The sequence below is a fragment of the Symphalangus syndactylus genome, chromosome 5 (genome assembly GCF_028878055.3).
Source record: "Symphalangus syndactylus isolate Jambi chromosome 5, NHGRI_mSymSyn1-v2.1_pri, whole genome shotgun sequence".
NCBI classification, from domain to species: Eukaryota; Metazoa; Chordata; class Mammalia; order Primates; family Hylobatidae; genus Symphalangus; species Symphalangus syndactylus.
Window position 1 is genome coordinate 52,739,247 of NC_072427.2, and position 18,644 is coordinate 52,757,890.

The 18,644-nt window shown below is 36.4% G+C and overlaps 2 protein-coding genes across 8 annotated transcripts in view; one reads left to right on the forward strand and one right to left on the reverse strand.

The window, feature by feature from the left end:
* The window catches only part of GABRG3 (gamma-aminobutyric acid type A receptor subunit gamma3), a 571,515-nt gene that overhangs the window by 181,211 nt on the left and 371,660 nt on the right, over positions 1-18,644 (forward strand). The gene's annotated exons all lie outside the window — the stretch shown is intronic.
* LOC129482521 (uncharacterized) overlaps positions 1-18,644 on the reverse strand; it is a 122,833-nt gene that overhangs the window by 102,348 nt on the left and 1,841 nt on the right. Inside the window, exon 2 of one of the 7 annotated variants that reach the window (XM_055278467.2) lies at positions 1,453-1,514. The exons of the other annotated variants lie outside the window; for them this stretch is intronic. The gene's annotated coding sequence lies outside the window, so the exon portion shown is untranslated. The remainder of the gene's footprint in view (positions 1-1,452; positions 1,515-18,644) is intronic. 7 annotated transcript variants of the gene reach the window in all.

Genomic DNA, 18,644 nt, shown 5'->3' on the forward strand with positions numbered 1-18,644 from the left:
TTTGACATCTCATTTATATTTAAGAGTGAGGGACTGAAAACGTTAAAATGCTTATGTGTCAGAGAGCGCTTTACTGTAAGGTTAGCTGTCGTCCTTCATATTTTCTCATGGTAGAGTCCAAGATTGTCAGTCTTTGTATGGTTGCTTTTTTGTTATTGTTGTTCTGTGGTTCCCTATGCAGAAAAGTGGGTTCAGATGCCCTGCCTTAGAGTTAGTGTTTTGGGTGGAATAGTGGTGGATAGAAGCTCAGCTTTTGACATTAGCCTTTGTGATTGTGGGAGAATAGATTATTATTCCTGTAAAAAGCCCTAGTTCACTGAGAAGCAGCCCTCACATACCATAAGAATTAGACCTCTTTGTCTAGTTATTTGCTTTGATCTGAAAAGACAGTAAGATATCTCTTATTTCCACAAAAAGGACCAAATTGTTATACAGCCCAGACTAGATCCTAGGTTAAGCTCTAAGGTGCCAGGAAGATTGGAATGTCTGTTTTTCTAGGTATTCACATTTCAAGGAGGAAGGAACTGGAAACATTGGAGATATTTCTAGGGCTCTCTGGCTCCTGCGAGATTTTATTCACACATCAAAAGACTGGATTTAGGACTCAGGTCTATTGCATCTTCTAGGAGACTCCTTCAGGAGATGCAAAGGAAAGCTGCCCTCTTCCTATTCATAAGCAAAGAAAAATCAATTTTCTTTGTCCTGCACCTCTGAGGTGTCCAGCTGCTCATGTAGGACAAATGACTTGGTGTCACCCTAGGGATAAGGTCTATGGCAAAGAGGGAGGGGAGTGGCAGTTAACAAACTTCTTATTTACCATAAAGTATTTAATAAAAAATGTGCCTCTCTGATCCTGCTGATCCTGAGCAACATGTGTGCACCATTCAGGATACAGTGAATGAAGACCCGACAGAAAACCCAGCAATAGGACTACAGAAGAATCAGTCTGTTTTTCTCTTTTGGGGACCTGTTTTCAATGATGCACTGCCTTTCCTTGGCTTGTTGGCCGTTTCTGCTGTGTGCTCACCCATCTCTCCTCTGTCTTTGCCATTGCTTTCTGTCTTCATGTATTTTAATGGGTTTTAAATATTTCTAGTTTTATTTCAGTTTATAATCCTTTTTCTTTTCTTTGATATTTTTTGAGAAAAGAAATGAGTGGAAAATTTTTACACATTCACCTTGATTTTAAAAGTATTTCAGATGTCCTCTTTTTAATTTGAATTTACATTCAGTATTTCACAATTTATAATTTCATAATAGAACTCTAGTTTAACTCATTATATAAAATCCATATAATTTTTCCATTTTTCATTGATAACTTATTCATTTATTATATTTTGTTCTGATAAATACTCTAAGAGAAGAACAATGTATTAGGCCATTTTCACGCTGCTGATAAAGACATACCTGAGACTGGGGATTTACAAACTGAAGAGGTTTAATTGGACTTACAGTTCCACGTGGCTGGGGAAGCCTCACAATCATGGCAGAAGGCAAGGAGGATCGAGTCCCATCTTACATGGATGGCAGTTGGCAAAGAGAGAAATGATGAGGAAGATGCAAAAGTGGAAACCCCTGATCAAACCATCAGATCTCGTGAGACTTATTCACTACCATGAAAACAATATGGGAAAAACCACCCCCATGATTCAGTTATCTCCCACCAGGTCCCTCCCACAACACGTGGGAATTGTGGGAGTACAGTTCAAGATGAGATCTGGGTGGGGACACAGAGCCAAACCATGGACACTTCAAATGAGTTTACCGTGCATGACTTTTCCCCTTGGTCAAATTTAAATGGCAGTGTTTTGGGCAAGTCAGTCTTCCCTACACACTAGTGTGCTTTATCACTTCAGTTTATCCCTTCATGTTCACAGGGGTTACTGAGGATTTGTTTGTTTGTTTGCTTGGCTTTTTTTTTTTTTTTTGAGACAGGATCTTGTCTGTTGCCCAGACTGGAGTGCAGTGGTGTGACCATGGCTCCTCAAGTGACCCTCCTACCTCAGCCTTCCCAGTAGCTGGTGGGACTACAGGCATGAGCTACCACATCTGGCTAATTTTTATAGTATTTGTAGAGATGAGGTTTTGCCATGTTGCCCAGGCTGGTCTCAAACTCCTGGGCTCAAGTGATCTGCCTGCCTCAGCCTTCCAAAATGCTAAGATTACAAGCATGAGCTGCTGCAGCTGATAGTTAAGATTATTTGGATTTATTTATGTATTTATTTATTTTACAGTCAGTGTCTCACTCTGTCTCACTGCACTGAAGTGCAGTAGCACAATCATAGTTTATTGCAGCCTTGATCTTCTGGGCTCAAGGGATCCTCCCACTTCAGCCTCCCAAGTAGCTGGGACTACAGGCATGTGCCACCACGCCTGGATAATTTTTAAATTTTTTGTAGGGATGGGGGTCTCGTTGTGTTGTGTAGGCTGGTCTAGAACTCTTGGACTCAAGCAATACTCCTGCCTCAGCCTCTCTAAGCACTGGGATAACAGGTGTGAAGTACCATATCTGGCGGGGTTTCTTATAAGAAGCAACAAGAGAGTGTAGTGCAACCCTGCCCTAAATAATAGATTTGTCTCAGCAGTGCTTGTCAGTTATTCTCACAGGTTGACATTTATTTTATTTATCAAATGAAAATTTTACCAAAGAATCTTTCATGCTAGCAGAGAAAAGCAAATCAAGTCATACATTCTCAATAAATGGAAAAGCCCAGGTGACAGGATGATATTTCACAACAGCATTTGAGATGATGCTGAGTATATCTTTTCTATAGACTTGAAAAATGACTAACATTCTGCTAAAGCTGGAAGGATGTTTTGTGGGGAGTGACCATAACAATAATGTAAAATGTTATATGATTCACTTTGAAATGACCCTTTCTAAAGTAACAACTTGGATTGCTAACCAGCATTGGGTTCTTTTAAAAAACTGATTTGGATGTTTATGTGTCCCTCTGTCAGTCAGTTCATAAATTTGTTGACCATGAGATTTGGCATGATGAAGATAAATACACCTTCGTAGTGTAGAGAAATAACTAGAAAAGGGGAAATTTATTTCTCAAATAAAAGATAAGGCAATATTTTGTTACTTTTTGGAAGACATTTTAACACAACCCAGATTGCCATTAACAAGCTTTATGAAATATTAAGAACTCTAACAGTTGGTAAGAAGAATAGCGGAGTCAAGACCCCCATAATTAAGATACTCCTCAAAAAAGCAGTAACAATGCTGAGAACAATTGGCAAATCATCCTTTCAAAAACTTGGAAATTAACTAAAGGCTTGCAATAATCTAAGTAGCATTTATTCAAGTAAAATATCTCAGTCCCTGGGAAGAACACTGACTGTGTGGCATCTTAACTTGCCTCACTTTCATGATCCCCTCCCCAGCTCTGAGATATCCTTGAAAACCAGCAGCTCACAGATCATGCTGAAAATCAGCAGCCTAATAGCCCCTGGAGGAGGCAGCATGGGTTTGTAGTTCCCCTAAAGCAACATTCTTAGAGAATTGTCATTATTCAAACTGTCTGGTAGTTCCCAGGAAACCACCATTCAAAGGGCATGTCTTTATTTGACCTAAATCAGAGCTCTCCCAGTACAAATAGTCTTTTCTTCAGGAGTACTTGTTGAAAACTAGTTGTCACAACACCTGCCTGAGATGACAATACAACGTGGGGGAGAGAAAGCTCACCAAAAAATTCAAAGGAAAAGCTAAGGAGTGAGATGTGCATAAGAGGCCTTTGAAAAGATGGAACATATTCCTGGGAATCTAGAAGTTGACATATATGGCATATGTGCAGGACTTTGGGCATGCCCAGTGTCATATGCATACCCAGAAAATACCTAAGAAGGCCCTGTGCTCTCACTTATGACTGACCTTGGAATGCTAAGTGAATGCTAGTAAAGAATTGTAACATACCTACTTGAGAATTGAAGGTGTATTCCCAAAAAGGACACGCAGAGCAACTTGGCAAAGGCTAGGAGATTTATTACTTCTAGGCATTTAAGAAAATTTCTGCCCAACCACTAACGTAGCTAAGATGTCAGTAGCCACAGATAACAAAGAATACAGCCTTTACAGAATTAGTTCAGAAAAGCTATTAACAAACAAACAGAAACAAATATAGCAACAAGAAACAGCAACAACAAACCCTGGGAGAAAAAGGAATTTGATACCACAAGATTTGCCACATTATGTTACTTGAAATGTTCTGTTTCCAACCAAACATTGTGAGACAAACCAAGGAAAAATAAGGAATGAACCATATACAGGGAAAAAACAGTCAATAGAAACTGTCCATGAGCAAGTTCAGTCATTGGACTTCCTAGACAAGGACTTTAAATCAGTTACCTTAAGAACATTCTACAGACTAAGAAAACCATGTATAAAGAACTAAAAAGAAGTAAGAAAGACCTCTCACCAAATGGAGATTGTAAAAAAAAAAATAGCATATAAAAATGAATCAAAATAAAATTCTAGAGTTGAAACATACCACATTTGAAGTGAAAAATTCACTAAAGGTATTCAACAGCAGATGTGAAGTGACAGAAGAGAGCATCAGTTAACATAAAGTTAGGTTGATTGAGATTATCCAGTCTCAGCAACCTAAATTTTAAAAATGAAGAAAAGTCAACAGTCTCAGAGACCTATGACTCTCTATTTACTCTACTAGGCATATATATATATATATATATATATATATATATATATATAGAGAGAGAGAGAGAGAGAGAGAGAGAGAGAGAGAGCGCCAGAAGGACATGTAGAAAGAGAAATAATATTTGAAAAAATAATGACCAAAATCTTCTCAAACTTGATGAAAACCTTTATCTTCACATCAAGTAATCTCAATGGACTCTCAATAGGAAAAACTCAGAGATTCATGCTGGATACAGTTTAATCAATCTGACAAAAGCCAAAGAGAAAAAATCTTGAAAGCAACAAAGAGAAGCAGCTCATCATGTACAAGGGATCCTCAGTAAGCTTAACAGTTAATTTCTCCTCAAAACACATAGATGTTAGAAAGTGTGGAAAAATAGACTCAAAGTGTTCGAAAAAAAAAGACTGTCACATAAGAATTCTATATCCAACAAAGTGATGCTTCAAAAATGAAGAAGTTAGACATCCCAAGTAAAAAAGAAAAAACAGAAAACTTATCACTAGCAGACTTGCCTACAAGAAATACTAAAGAGAGACTATAGGACTTAAATGAAAAAACACCAAACAGTAACTCAAATCTATATTAAGAAATAACCTGCCAGGCACGGTGGCTCAAACCTGTAATCCCAGCACTTTGGGAGGCCAAGGTGGATGGATCATGAGGTTGGGAGATTGAGACCATCCTGGCTAACACACTGAAACCCTGTCTCTACTAAAATAAATACAAAAAATTAGCCAGGCATGGTGGCGGGTGCCTGTAGTCCCAGCTACTCAGGAGGCTGAGGCAGGAGAATGGCTTGAACCCAGGACACGGAGCTTGTGGTGAGCTGAGATCATGCCACTGCACTCCAGCCTGGGTGACAGGGTGAGACTCTGTCTCAAAAACAACAACAACAACAACAACTAGTAAAGATAGCTAAAAAGATAAATACAATTCCTCCCTCAATATTTTTATTTGTTTTATTTTTTCTCCTATCAAAATTAAAAAGCAGCTGCATAAAGCAACAATTATATTCTCTGTTGATGGACATCATAATGTAAAATGGTTGAGTTGGTATGATAATAGCACAAAAGTGAAGAGGGATGGAGCTATATAAGTGCAAAATTTTTGAATATTGTCAAAATTAAGTTGGTTATGCAAGCTAGCTTATTGTAATTTAAGATATTATTTGTAATTCCTAGGGCAGCAACTAAGAAAATAACTAAAAAATAATGTAGTAAAAGAAAGGACAAGGGGATTAAAATGATGCACTATAAAATATTAACACAAAAGAAGGCAAAAGTAAAGGAATAGAACAAAAAAGACATGTATAATAAACAAATAGTAAAATGCAGATATAAATTCTACCTTATTCATAATTACATTAAACGTAAATAGTTTAAATATTGCAGTGAAAAGGCAGAGATTGGCAGAATGGCTTTTAAAAAATATGACCCATATATATGTTGTTTATAAGAGACAGTTTCAATTCAAAGACACAAGTAAGTTGCAAATGAAAGGACAGAAGTAAGATATACCATGACAAGAATACTAAAAGAGAGCTGGGGTTGCTATATTAATATTGGACAAAGTAGGCTTTAACACTATAGGAGGCAAAAAAGATATACATATATCTTATATGTGTATATAATGTTAATGTATATAATGATAAATGAGTCAATTCATTGAGAACACATAATAAATATAAACATACAAGCACCTAAACAAGAGAGCCTTAAAATATAGGAAGCAAAAACTGACAGAATTGAAAGTAGAAATACATAATGCTAAAATAGTGGTTGGCTTGTTCAATACCTCACTTTCGATAATAGTAAGAACAAGTAGACAGAAGATTAACAAGGACATAGAATATTTGAACAACACTCTAAGACAACTAGACCTAACAGACATTGGTACAACCCAATGGCAGTGGAATACGTATTCTTTTCAAGTGTATTGTAATTCTCCTTTATTCTCTGGGTGAGTGGGGGACACAATTGTATATTTTGCCGTTAAATAAGTTTTAAGAAATTTGAAATAATTGAAATCATACTAAGTGTATTTCCCATTCCAAATGGAATGAAATGGGAAATCAACAACAGAAAGAAATTTGGAGAATTCACAAATATGTGAAAATTAACCAATATACACCAAAATAAAAAGTAGGTCAAATAAGAAACCATAAGGAAATTAGAAAACACTTTGAAATTTAAAAATGCAGAAACACAGTATTCTAGAACTTATGAGATGCTGCAACAGCAGTGCTTCATAGATAGCTGCAGTTGCCTATTTTTAAAAAGTAAGATTTCAAATAAATAACTTTACCTTTCCCCTTAAGCAACTAGAAAAAGAAGAGAACAATAATCCAAAGCAAGCATAAAAAAGAAACAATAAAGATTACATGAGAAACAAATGAAAAAAGAATAGAAAGCAATAAAAATTTAACAAAACCAAAAGTTCTTTTTTTGAAAAGATCAACAAAATTGACAAACTCTTAGCTACACTGATCAAGAGAAAAAGAGAGTAGATGCACATTACTTAATTAGGGAATGAAAGAGGAGACACTACTACTGACTTCATGGGGGGGGGAAGAATTACAAAAGAATACTTTGATTATTAGATTATAATCTATAATATTTAGATTATCACCTAAATTAGTTGCAATGAATTTATTAAACTTAATTAGATGCAATAAACAAATTCCTAGAAAGACACAAACTACCAAAACTGAATCAAGAAAAAGTAAAATCTAAAAAGCCTCATAACATAAAAAGAGTTTTATTTTAGTAACCAGAAGCCTTACCATCGAGTAAAGTGTAGACCTAAATGGCTTTGCTGGAGAATTTTACCAAACCTTTTAACAAGGCTTAACACTATTCTTTGACAAGCTTTTCCTAAAAATTGAAGAGAAAGGAATGCTTCCAAGCTCATTCTATGAGGCCAGTATTATCCTGATTTCCAAGCCAAAGACATCACGGGAAATGAAAACTACAAATCAACACCTCATACAAATACACAAATACTGTTGCAAAGATTCTCACCAAAATACTAGCAACTTGAATCCAGCAACATATAATATGATTATACACCAGTGACCAAGTAGTATCTAAAAAATGCAAGGATGGTTCAACATAAAAAAATCATTCTATGTAATACTCTGTATTCATAGAACAGGCACAAAAATAACAGAATCATCTCTATGAGCAGAAAAAAACATTTGACAAAATTAAGCATTCTTCTATGATGTCAACATCCAACATACTAAGAACAGAAGGTAACTTCCTCAACTCAATAAATGTAATCTGTGAAAAATCCACAACTAATATCATACTTAATAATAAAAGTCTAAAACTGTCCATCCTAAGATCAGAAACAAAGTAAGAATGTTGCTCTCACCATTTCTACTCACAATTTTATTGGAGGTTCTACCTAGTGCAGGCATCTATTAATAATTAAAATGATAAAAGTCATATTTTTGGAAAGAAAGAAGTAAAACTATATTTGCAGATGACATGCTCTTGCATGTAAAAAATTAAGAGCATCTACCCCCTCCAAAAGACATTAAAATAATGAATGAGTTCAACAAAGTTGCAGGATACAAGATTAGTATAAACAAAACATATTGAATTTTATACATTTGCAATGAACACTGAAAATTAAGAGAATAATTTCATTTACAGTAATATCAAAAATGTTAAAATATTCAGGAATAATTTTAACAAAATAAGTATAAGACTTGTATACTAGGAACTAAAATATTCTTAAAAGAAATTAAAAATCTAAATAAATGGAAAGACAACTCATGTTCATGGATTGGAAGACTTAACATTGTGAAGATGGTAATAGCTCTAAATTGATCTAGATTCAGTAGAATCCCTGTCAAAATCTCAGCCTCCTTTTTTTGCAGAAATTGACAAGCTACTCCAAAAATGTGTATGGAGATTGCAAGCAATCCAGAATTGCAAAAACAATCTTGCAAAAGAACAAAGTTGGAGGATTGACAATTTGCATTTTCTGAATCTACTGCAAAACTACTGCAGTCAAGACAATGTGATACTGGTATAACAATAGGCATATGCATAAATGGAATAGAATTGAACATCCAGAAATAAACTCTTACATTTATGGTTGTATCACATCTCAGATTCTCTCGTAGAAACTCTGGAAGGAGCACAACCCTGCCAAAACCTTGATTTTTGACAAGGGCTCAAGATAATTTACTGGGGAAAAATAGTCTTGCTTCCCTCTAGGCTTCAGTTTCATTTGAAACAAGGATAAGCACCATCCGGACAGCACCTACCTGAGAAGCTAGCCATAAATACTCAAAAGGATAAAGTTTTAAGCACTTGGTTTAGAATTTAACATATAATACTAAGCAGACATTTATTACTACTGTGTGATCTTGGGCAAGTAGGTTAATCTCTGATTTTCAGATTTATTGTGTGTAAAGTAAGTGTAATATCTTTCTTACAAGAGTAACCTGAGATAATGTTAGAAACTCAATAACTACCCCTTACTCCTCCTTCCTGAAGGTGTCCAGATGTGATACAACCATCATTTAGATGTTTCTTTTGGCAAAAGGAAGGGTTGACCTTCTTTTCTTTTTATCACATTTATTTTTTGTTCTGATTATAAAAGTGATATATTTTTAAATACAGAGGAAAAAATGTGAACCTGTTTACACCAAACCATTAAAGTCAGTTTCCTCTGGGGAGTGGCAAATGGGTGTTTTCATTTTGAACCTTATTGTGCTTGTGTAATGTTTGAATATTTTACAACCAATTATTACTTTAAGAATTAAAAAAATGCATGTATACTATAAAACAGTATTAACATATCTTTATTTTATCTAGTTCAGCATTTCTCAAAATGTATTCCATAGGCAATAGTTAACAAGATGTTTCCATGAAAAAAATGTGAAGGTGGGCTGGCTAGGTTCCATTGTCAAATAATTTTGGAAATGCTATTAAAACACATTTGTTCTTCTCTAGAGCAGTCACAACAACTTCTATCAACTACGTTAATCCCAGTGAAAATACAAAATGATTTCACTACTAACCCTTGCCATTTTCCATGTAACTCCTACTCACTCATGAGAAGGCGCTTTGTGAATTACCTGTGCACTTCACCATTAGTAAGTACCTCACACAACTCGTTACTGGCAGAGTGCAGATGAGGGACCTGAGTTTTCCAGCCTGACTACTTACAGCCCACTCTTCTGACTCTGTAAGTGCAATCTTTAGTAGCAGGGGGATGGGGTGGGTACCTGGAAAGGAACAGGCACTTCAGAGAAGAGGGAATTTGGTCAAGCTGCTGAATTGACTGTGAGTTCTCAGAGGGAGGAGTTCAGCAGGGATTTTACTGGATGCTCAGGTAATGATGAAGAAATCCTGCAGAACATCTCATTTCCAAATTTACTGATTTTCCCAAGATAGCTGAGAAGGGTTTTTTAAAATTAAACATTTTATTTTGGGATAGCTATAGCTTTATATACAGAAGCAAAAAATAATACAGGGATTCCTCTGTAGCCTTTACCCACTGTCTCTCAATAATGACATCCTGCAAAACTATACTACAGTGTCACAACTAGGATGTTGACATTGGTAAAGACAGATAGATCCTGTTCACTGCAGGATCTGTCATGTTGCCCTTTTATGACCACACACATTTCCCTCATGCTCTCACTCCCTACTTAACTCCTGGCAACCACTAATCTGTCCTCCATTTTTATAATTTTGTTAATTAAAGAATATGACACAAAGGGAATCACACAGACTGCCACCTTTTGGGACTTTTTTTTTTAATCAACATCTTTCTCTGGATATTGATCCAGGTTATTGTGAATATCAATAGATGGTTACTTTTTATTGCGAGTAGTATTCTGTAGTATGCCGGGCAGAATAATAACCTACCTAAAGATGTTCATGATCTGATCATCAGAACCTGTGAATGTCTTGTGTTATATGGAAAAAAAGACTTTGAAGGTGTGATTTGGTTAAGAATCTTGAGATGGAAACATTACCCTGAATTTCTTGGTTGACCTAACGTATCACAAGGGTGTTTATCAGGGAAAGGAAGAGTCAGAAAAATAGATGTGAAAAGGAAAGCAGAGGCCAGAGTGATTCTGTGTTAGATTAACTCAACCCAAATGGAAGAAGGAGACCCTCACTCAAGGACTGCAGGAGGCCTCTAAAACCAGAAAAGGCAAGGAAACTGATTTTCCCCTAGTGCCTCCAGAAGGAGCACTGTCTGGACAACACCTTGGTTGAAGCCCTTTTTGGCCTTCTGTTGAGTTCTGAGGACACTTTATCTATTCTAGGTACCTAGTCCTTTGTTGGATATGTGGTTTGCAAATATTTTTCTCCAGTCTGTAGCTTGTCTTGACATCCTGTTAGCAAAGTTTTTCATATAGCAAATTTTTCAATTTTGATAAAGTCTAACCTGACAACTGATCTTTTTATGGGTCATGCTTTTAGAGAAGTAGACCTTTTTTATAGGTCTAAATTGCAAATATTTTCTCCTGTAGTTTTCCCAAAGATTTTATAATTTTATTAATTCTGCGATACATTTTGAATTACTTTTTGATATAGGTCAAGGTTAATCTTTTTTAAAAATAAATGTCCAATTTTTCCAGCACAATTTGCTGAAAAGACTATGTTTCCTCCATGAAATCCCTTTTTACACCTTTGTCAAAAATGGGTTGGCCATATATTTGGGGATGGAGGTCTTTCTGGGTTCTCTATTCTGTTTTATTTATCTATTGTCTTCCTCCACCAGTACCACAAGGTTTCGTTTACCATAGTTATTAAAAATTCTTGAATTAGGTAAATTAATTCTTCCAACTTTACTTTTTAAAAATTTAAAAAAATTGGTTTTGCTATTCCTGTTCTTTTTCATCTCCATATGCACTTTAGCATAATCTTCTCTGTTTCTACAGAAATCTTGCTGGAATTTTGATAGAATTTTTATTAAACCTGTCTATCAATTTGCAGAGAATTCATATCTGTATTATGCTGAGTTGCTGAAGTCATAAAAAGCATCTTTCAGTGATTTTAGATCTTCTTTGATTTCTCATCAGTATTAAATGTCTTTTCATATCTTTTGTCCTTTTTCTAATTGGATTTTTTACAACATGAAAAATCATTTTGTTCTTTGCATATTTTAGATATGATTTCCTTAAGTGCTTTTCAGCAATCATTTGACACCAGTGGAGCATCCTACAATTCAATTTTTCTTGTATAGTTTTACATTTAAATCTATGATCCTTTTTTAGTTAATTTTTTTTTTTTTTGAGATGGAGTCTCGCTCTGTCGCCCAGGCTGGAGTGCAGTGGCGTGATCTCAGCTCACTGCAACCTCCACTTTCCAGGTTCATGCCATTCTCCTGCCTCAGCCTCCTGAGTAGCTGGGACCACAGGCACCTGCCACCACGCCCGCCTAATTTTTTTGTATTTTTAATAGAGACGGGGTTTCACTGAGTTAGACCAGGATGGTCTTGATCTCCTGACCTTGTGATCTGCCTGCCTCGGCCTCCCAAAGTACTGGGATTACAGGCATGAGCCACAGTGCCTGGCCTGAGTTAATTTTTATATAAGATCTCAGGTGTAAGTCAAGGTTCACATTTTTGCTTATGAATATCTGATTATTTCAGATAGTTATTGAGATTATCTTTTTTTCATTGAGTTGTCTTTGCATCTTTATAAGAAACCACTTAGCTATTTTTGTGTAGGCAATTTCTAGGTTCTCTATTCTGTTCCATTGATCTATGTGTGTATCCCTCTGACAATACCACACAGTGTCGGTTACTGTAGCTATACGATAGGCTGTAATATCTGGTAGAGTGATTCCTCCTGCACTCTTCTTTTTCAGCATTGTTTTAGGTACTTTGCTTTTACCTATAAGTTTTAGAATAATTGTAGCTCTATAGATGACATATTTTTAAGTAATTTTTATGCAATTTGTGTTAAACTTACACATTAGTTTGGAAAGACATCTTTACGATGTTTAATCTTCTAATCCGTGAACATGGAATATCTTTTTATTTAGATCTTCTTTGATTTCTTTCGTGAGCATTTTGTAATTTTCAACATATATCTTCTCAACGTGTATATTTTTTCCGTTTCCTGGCTTCTTTCAGTATTTTCTCTTATTCTTTGGTGTTCTGAAGTTTACTTATGTTACCCATCTGTTCTAGTGTGTTGTGTACTTATTTAGAGTCCCTTATATTAATTGTAGCTATTTTAAATTCTCTGATAATTCCAAAATCTGTGTTATATCCGAATCATTCTACTCCGATGTTTGCTTTCTCTCTTCAGATTGTGTTTTTTCTTGCCTTTTGACATCACTTGTAAATTTTAGATGAAAAGAAGACATACATCAGTAACAGGAAGTGAGGTAAATAGGCCATTTGTGTGAGGCTTTATGTTAACCTTACTAGGAGTTGGGCTGTGCTTAGTATTTGCTGCAGTATATGTAACAGGAACTCCAGTTCTTTATTTTTGCCTCCCCTTCCTGTCTTTTAGCTTCCTTAAGAATCCCTCCTTGTATAGAATCTGCACCTTGCAGGTCTTTCAGCTGTCAGCTAATGTTATTTATTATAATGGAGCCCTGTTGATATGTGGTATGGTGTAGCGAGAGGGGAAAGTTATATTATGATCAAATCTGTCTTTTTAGTAGCCCTGTATCTTCAGGCTGACTAAATTTTGGTCAAGCAGAGAATCTTTTTCAGTGCCTTTTATTTCTTTCTCTTGCCTTCTTACACTGGCTAGATCTTCTAGTACTATGATGAATGAGAGTTGAGAGTGGGCATCTCTGAATTGCTACTGAGCTCAAGGGGGAAAATATTCAGTAACTCACCATTACCTGAAATGTTAACTGTATGTTGTAGATGTTTATCAAGTTGAGGAAGTTCTCCTCTGTTCAGTTTGCTGAGAGGTTTTACTGAGAATGGGTGTTGCATTTTGTTTGATACTTGCTCTGCATTGTGACTTATCCAATCGTGTTATTTTTCTTCTTGAGCCTGTTAATGTGGAAGATTGTATTGATTGATTTTTGAGTATTGCACCAGCCAGGAATCCTTGGAATAAACCCCATGTGGTCATTGTATATAATTATTTTTATATGTTCCTGAATTCTGTTTGTTAATATGTATCTTTAAGGTTTATGCACATATATTCATGAGGAATATTGGTTTATACTTTTTTTTTGTCCTTGTCTATATTATTTTGATATCAGGATGATGGGGCTTCATAAAATTAATTAAATTTAGCAATATTCCTTCCTTATCCATTTTCTGGAAGAGATTGTATATAATTTGTATTAATTATATTTTTAATATTTGGTAGAATTCTCCTATAATTGACACACTTTCTGTCAATCTTTGAGTACTTTTTTATCCTTACTCTCTTTCCATTCTTCCTGGACTTCCATGACACTAATACTAGATCTTTTGTCTGACTGGTCTCTGAGGCTCTGTTTATTTTTTCAGTCTGTTTTCTTGCTGGTTTTTCAGATTGTGCAGTTTCTATTGTTTTATATTAAGTTCCACTAATTCTTTCCTCTTTCCTCAATTCTGCTGCTGAATGCACCAGTGAAGGTTTTTAAAAATTATTTTTGTCATCAAATTTTTTAGTGCTAAGATTTTCACTGGGGTCTTCTTTATGTCTTCTACTGAGAGTTTGTTTCTTTGCTGAGCCTTTTTATTTTTTCATTTGTCTCAAGCATATTAGTAATTGCTTGTTGAAACATTTTTGTGATGGCTGCTTTTATCTTTTATTATTTTTTAAAATCTTTGCCACATAATTCTAACATCTTTGTCTTCTTGGTATAGATGTCAACTGATTATCTTTTTTCCTTCAGTTTGAGATCTTTCTGGTTCTTGGTAGAATGGGCTGAGTGTTTTTCAGTTGAAAACTGAACATTTCAGATATTATTTTATGCAACAGTCTATCTTATTTAAGCTGTTTTGGCTTTCTGCAACAGCACTCTGGCGGAAAGGGGGTTGGAGTTAATCACTTCCAGGTTGCTATAGAAGTCCAGGTTCAGTCCTTGGGTCTATTGACCCTTGGAAGCTGTCTCCTAATCATTGCTGGATAGGGAGGGAGTTCTAGCTTTCCTCTAGGCCCCTGCAGATATTGCGCTGGCTAGACGGGTACAAGTACCTGCTTCCATGTGTTCTCCAACTATATCATTAGGAGAGGAAGCTCATTGCTGTTTAGAGGAAATCCAACTTCTGTCTCCCTCATCAGCACTCTCTGAAACCACCTTAGTTGAGGGTTGGATGCTTTATTGTGGCCCAGTAAGGGTAGAATTCAGGGCTCCTTACTCAGCTTTTGTGAGTGAGGCCAGGTCCACCATTTTATCTATTCCGTTCAGCTAGAAAAGAGTGGTTATTGTTTAAAAGTATTCTGTCATGCCCAGGCACAGTGGCTCATGCCTGTGATCCCAGCACTTTGGGAGGCTGAGGCAGGCGGATCACGAGGTCAAGAGATTGAGACCATCCTGGCTAACACGGTGAAACCCTGTCTCTACTAAAAATACAAAAAATTAGCCGGGCATGGTGATGGGCACCTGTAGTCCCAGTTACTTGGGAGGCTGAGGCAGGAGAATGATGTGAACCCAGGAGGTGGAGCTTGCAGTGAGCCGAGTTCGAGCCACTGCACTCCAGCCTGAGTGACAGAGCGAGACTCTGTCTCAAAAAAAAAAAAAAAAAAAAAGAAAGAAATAAAGAAAAGTATTCTGTCTTGTTAGGATGACCCTTTACTTGTCCTTTAACTAGAGAGAGCAGGCTTCTGTTGAGAATTTTTAAAATTCCCGTACATTGGCGTGTCTGAGTTTTTAGCTTTTTCATTTCCAAATCTGGAATGAAAAGAAAAGCAAAGAAAGCCCAAGATACTCGCTACCATGTCATCCCTTGGGTCCTGATGCCCTAACTGGTCTGCCTTTTGTCTAATTCTCAGTCTTAGTATGATTGTTTTACATGTAATATCCAGGGATTTTAGTTGCATTTAGCAAGAAAAGTAGAGACAAGTATGTCTCTTCCATCTTACCAAAATGAAATGGATTTATATTTAAAAAAATTTTCCTCAGCTCAATCTTTTCTTGACAAGAGAAATTTTTGATTTTGGTAGAAGATGAATTTGTTTTCCAGCTTTTACTCTGAAAGTGATCAGCAGTCAGATTTTTGTTCAGCAATAGGGCCATGAACATTTGGAACTTACAGACAGAATTACAGATAGAATTCGATGGTGTGGAGTTTTTCCTGTTTTTTACAGGCTTATTTGCCACCACTGATTTCTAAGCAGTTCATGCTTTGAAGAAATCCACACCTGACAAGTCATTTCTTTCCATCATTTTCCTGCCTGCCTCTGACTTATGTGTAGAATGACATTATTTTCTAAAAGCAGAGTTGCAGGAGATGAAGACTCCCTCCCCCAGCCCCAAGTCCAAAAGAGAAAGAATCATATTTCTGAAGTGGAATAGAAGAATATGTTATTGGAAAAATTATTTGCACTTGCAGGTAGAGAGTATTGCACTATAAAAAATGAAACACAGATGACTTGAATTCAATTGCTGCATGTCTGGAATGGAAGATTGGAAACTTATATTTGGGAGAAGAAAAAGACTGAATTCTTTTTAAAAATTATAGTTTGCAAACTCGTCATATTTATCTAGAGTTAAACAAATCCTTAGGGCACTGGAGCTTTATTCCCATGTGATAGTTTTCCCCATAATAGTTGGTAATATATGAAATGTAAGTTTTTCAGGATTCGAATACAGGAATCATAAGCTGAAGAAAAGCCAGTAATCGTTTGTCATTTGACAGCAGTGGATTAAAAATAATAGACTTGAATTCCTTTAGGCTCTTCCTGTATTTCATATGCCCCCTCTTGTCTATACCCCTGCCTTTCACATATTTTGTTATCAACCTGAACTTTACAAAGCATGTAAGATACTTACCCTCGTACTCAAGTCAATCCTGAGCTTGGATAGTAGGCAGACAGGTTCCAATTCTAGTTTGGCCATTACTACCTCTGTGACACCAGGTAAGTTATCAGTCTAACCTCCTTACCTGTACACCGAGGGTAATAATATAACCTGCCTTAGCGATAGTTCTTACGCAGACATATTGCAATATCAACGCATAAGTGCTCATCATCATAATCATTACTGTAGTGAGATATCACAACAGATAAGGCAGAATATAAGACTGTGTGCACAGTGTCAGAAGTTCTGGTGTTTGATAGCAGCTCCCCAAATGTCCTGTCCATGGAGGTCCCTTGCTGAATATAAATGATAACCTGCTTGTTCCATGTGCACTCATTCACACTGCATGGAATCCTGCCTCACTTTCCTGAATGAAGTGGGTGGCGTTCTTACGTTCTTAGTCAGCTCACAAGTACTTCCTGGGCTTCCACTTCTAATACGCGGGCTCTGGCTCCTGGCTGTTAAACTGAACCAGACCATGAACTGGCTCTCCGGGTTTTTTCCTTTGCTTTCTTGGGTCAGGTGAAGTTTTCAGGTGGGAGGAACTTCAGGGATGCAGGTGGAAGGGGAAATACAGCTGCGAGGAATAAGACCTGAGTTGAAAGCTATTTAATACATGGAAAATGGCCTGGTTGATTTAGGGTAAATTACACCAGGACAGAGAAATAGGAGGAAGATAAAATATATCTGGATCTGTAAATTAGACACTGAAGGACATTGTGCAACAGTGGACGGACAGCATCCATGGTGGGGGTGGATGTGTCAAGTCTGTCGTTTGGTGCTGAGCCCATCAATTAAAACCCAAACTGATCCTGTACCTGAGAGTCCATGAAGAAGTGACTGTTAAAGATGATTTTCCCTTATTCCATGTTTATTTCAAAGTGATTTTTCACTTACTCTCAAATTATACCTATAAATGCTGTTTGCATTTGCTTTATGTTAAAGATTTTGTGCAATTATAGCAGTAATTAAAGGGAATTACAATAATCATACCTGTTTTCATAAGATTTCTATCTGAGAGAGACAAATTATTTTATCTTCACCATGGACCTGGGATGAGTTTTCTTTTTAAATAATGTGCCAAGAGTTAGAATAAACTGCTATGTAGCTAAGTTAAAAATTTAATAACAAGTAAATGGCATTATTGTCAAATATTAAAAAAGGAAAAATAAAACCTTTATTATTTCCATGATAAACCATGTCATGTGGGGAATACCTCCTTATTAGGTTAACACATCTTACAGCTGAAATTTTTCATATGGCAAATTACCACCTGAATATTTATTTAGAGAATGGTCTCTCATTTCACTCTAGTTTGAAAGGTGTTGTCTTTAAATCCGTCATATTCCTCACCCACACACACTGCCCACCTTTTTCCACCAAAGTGCTGTACTTCATCAGCCACAGGCCATTGTAGTCAGGAAGTCATGTGCAGTGTTCTCTCCAAACCGCTCACTTTGCTTATGGCACCTACCAAGGACTTTATTTTTTATTTCCTCCTCCCTCTTCCTCCACGCCCTCCTCTTCCATGTTCTACTATAAAATTTATATTTATCTAAGCAATTTAATTTTTATGGTTAAAAGAATAAGATAATACTAAAAGACTCAAAAAGAAAAATACAGGCCAGGCATGGTGGTTCACGCCTATAATCCCAGCACTTTGGAAGTACGAGGCAGGTGAATCATTTGAGCTTAGGAGTTCAAGACCAATCTGACCAACATGGCAAAACCCCATCTCTACTAAAATTACAAAATTTGGCCAAGTATGCTGGCATGTACCTGTAATCCCAGCTACTGGGGAGACTGAGGCATGAGAATCGCTTGAATCTGGGAGGTGTAGGTTGCAGTGATCTGAGATTTTGCCAGTGCACTTCAGCCTGGGCAATAGAGTGAGACTCCATCAAAAAAAAAAAAAAAAAAGTGCAGCTCCCTCCTTCCTGCCTGAACCTGGGTTCAGTTTCCATTCTTTAAGGGATTTCTTCTCTTATTTTCCATCATGTTCCTAGTAATATCCTTATAT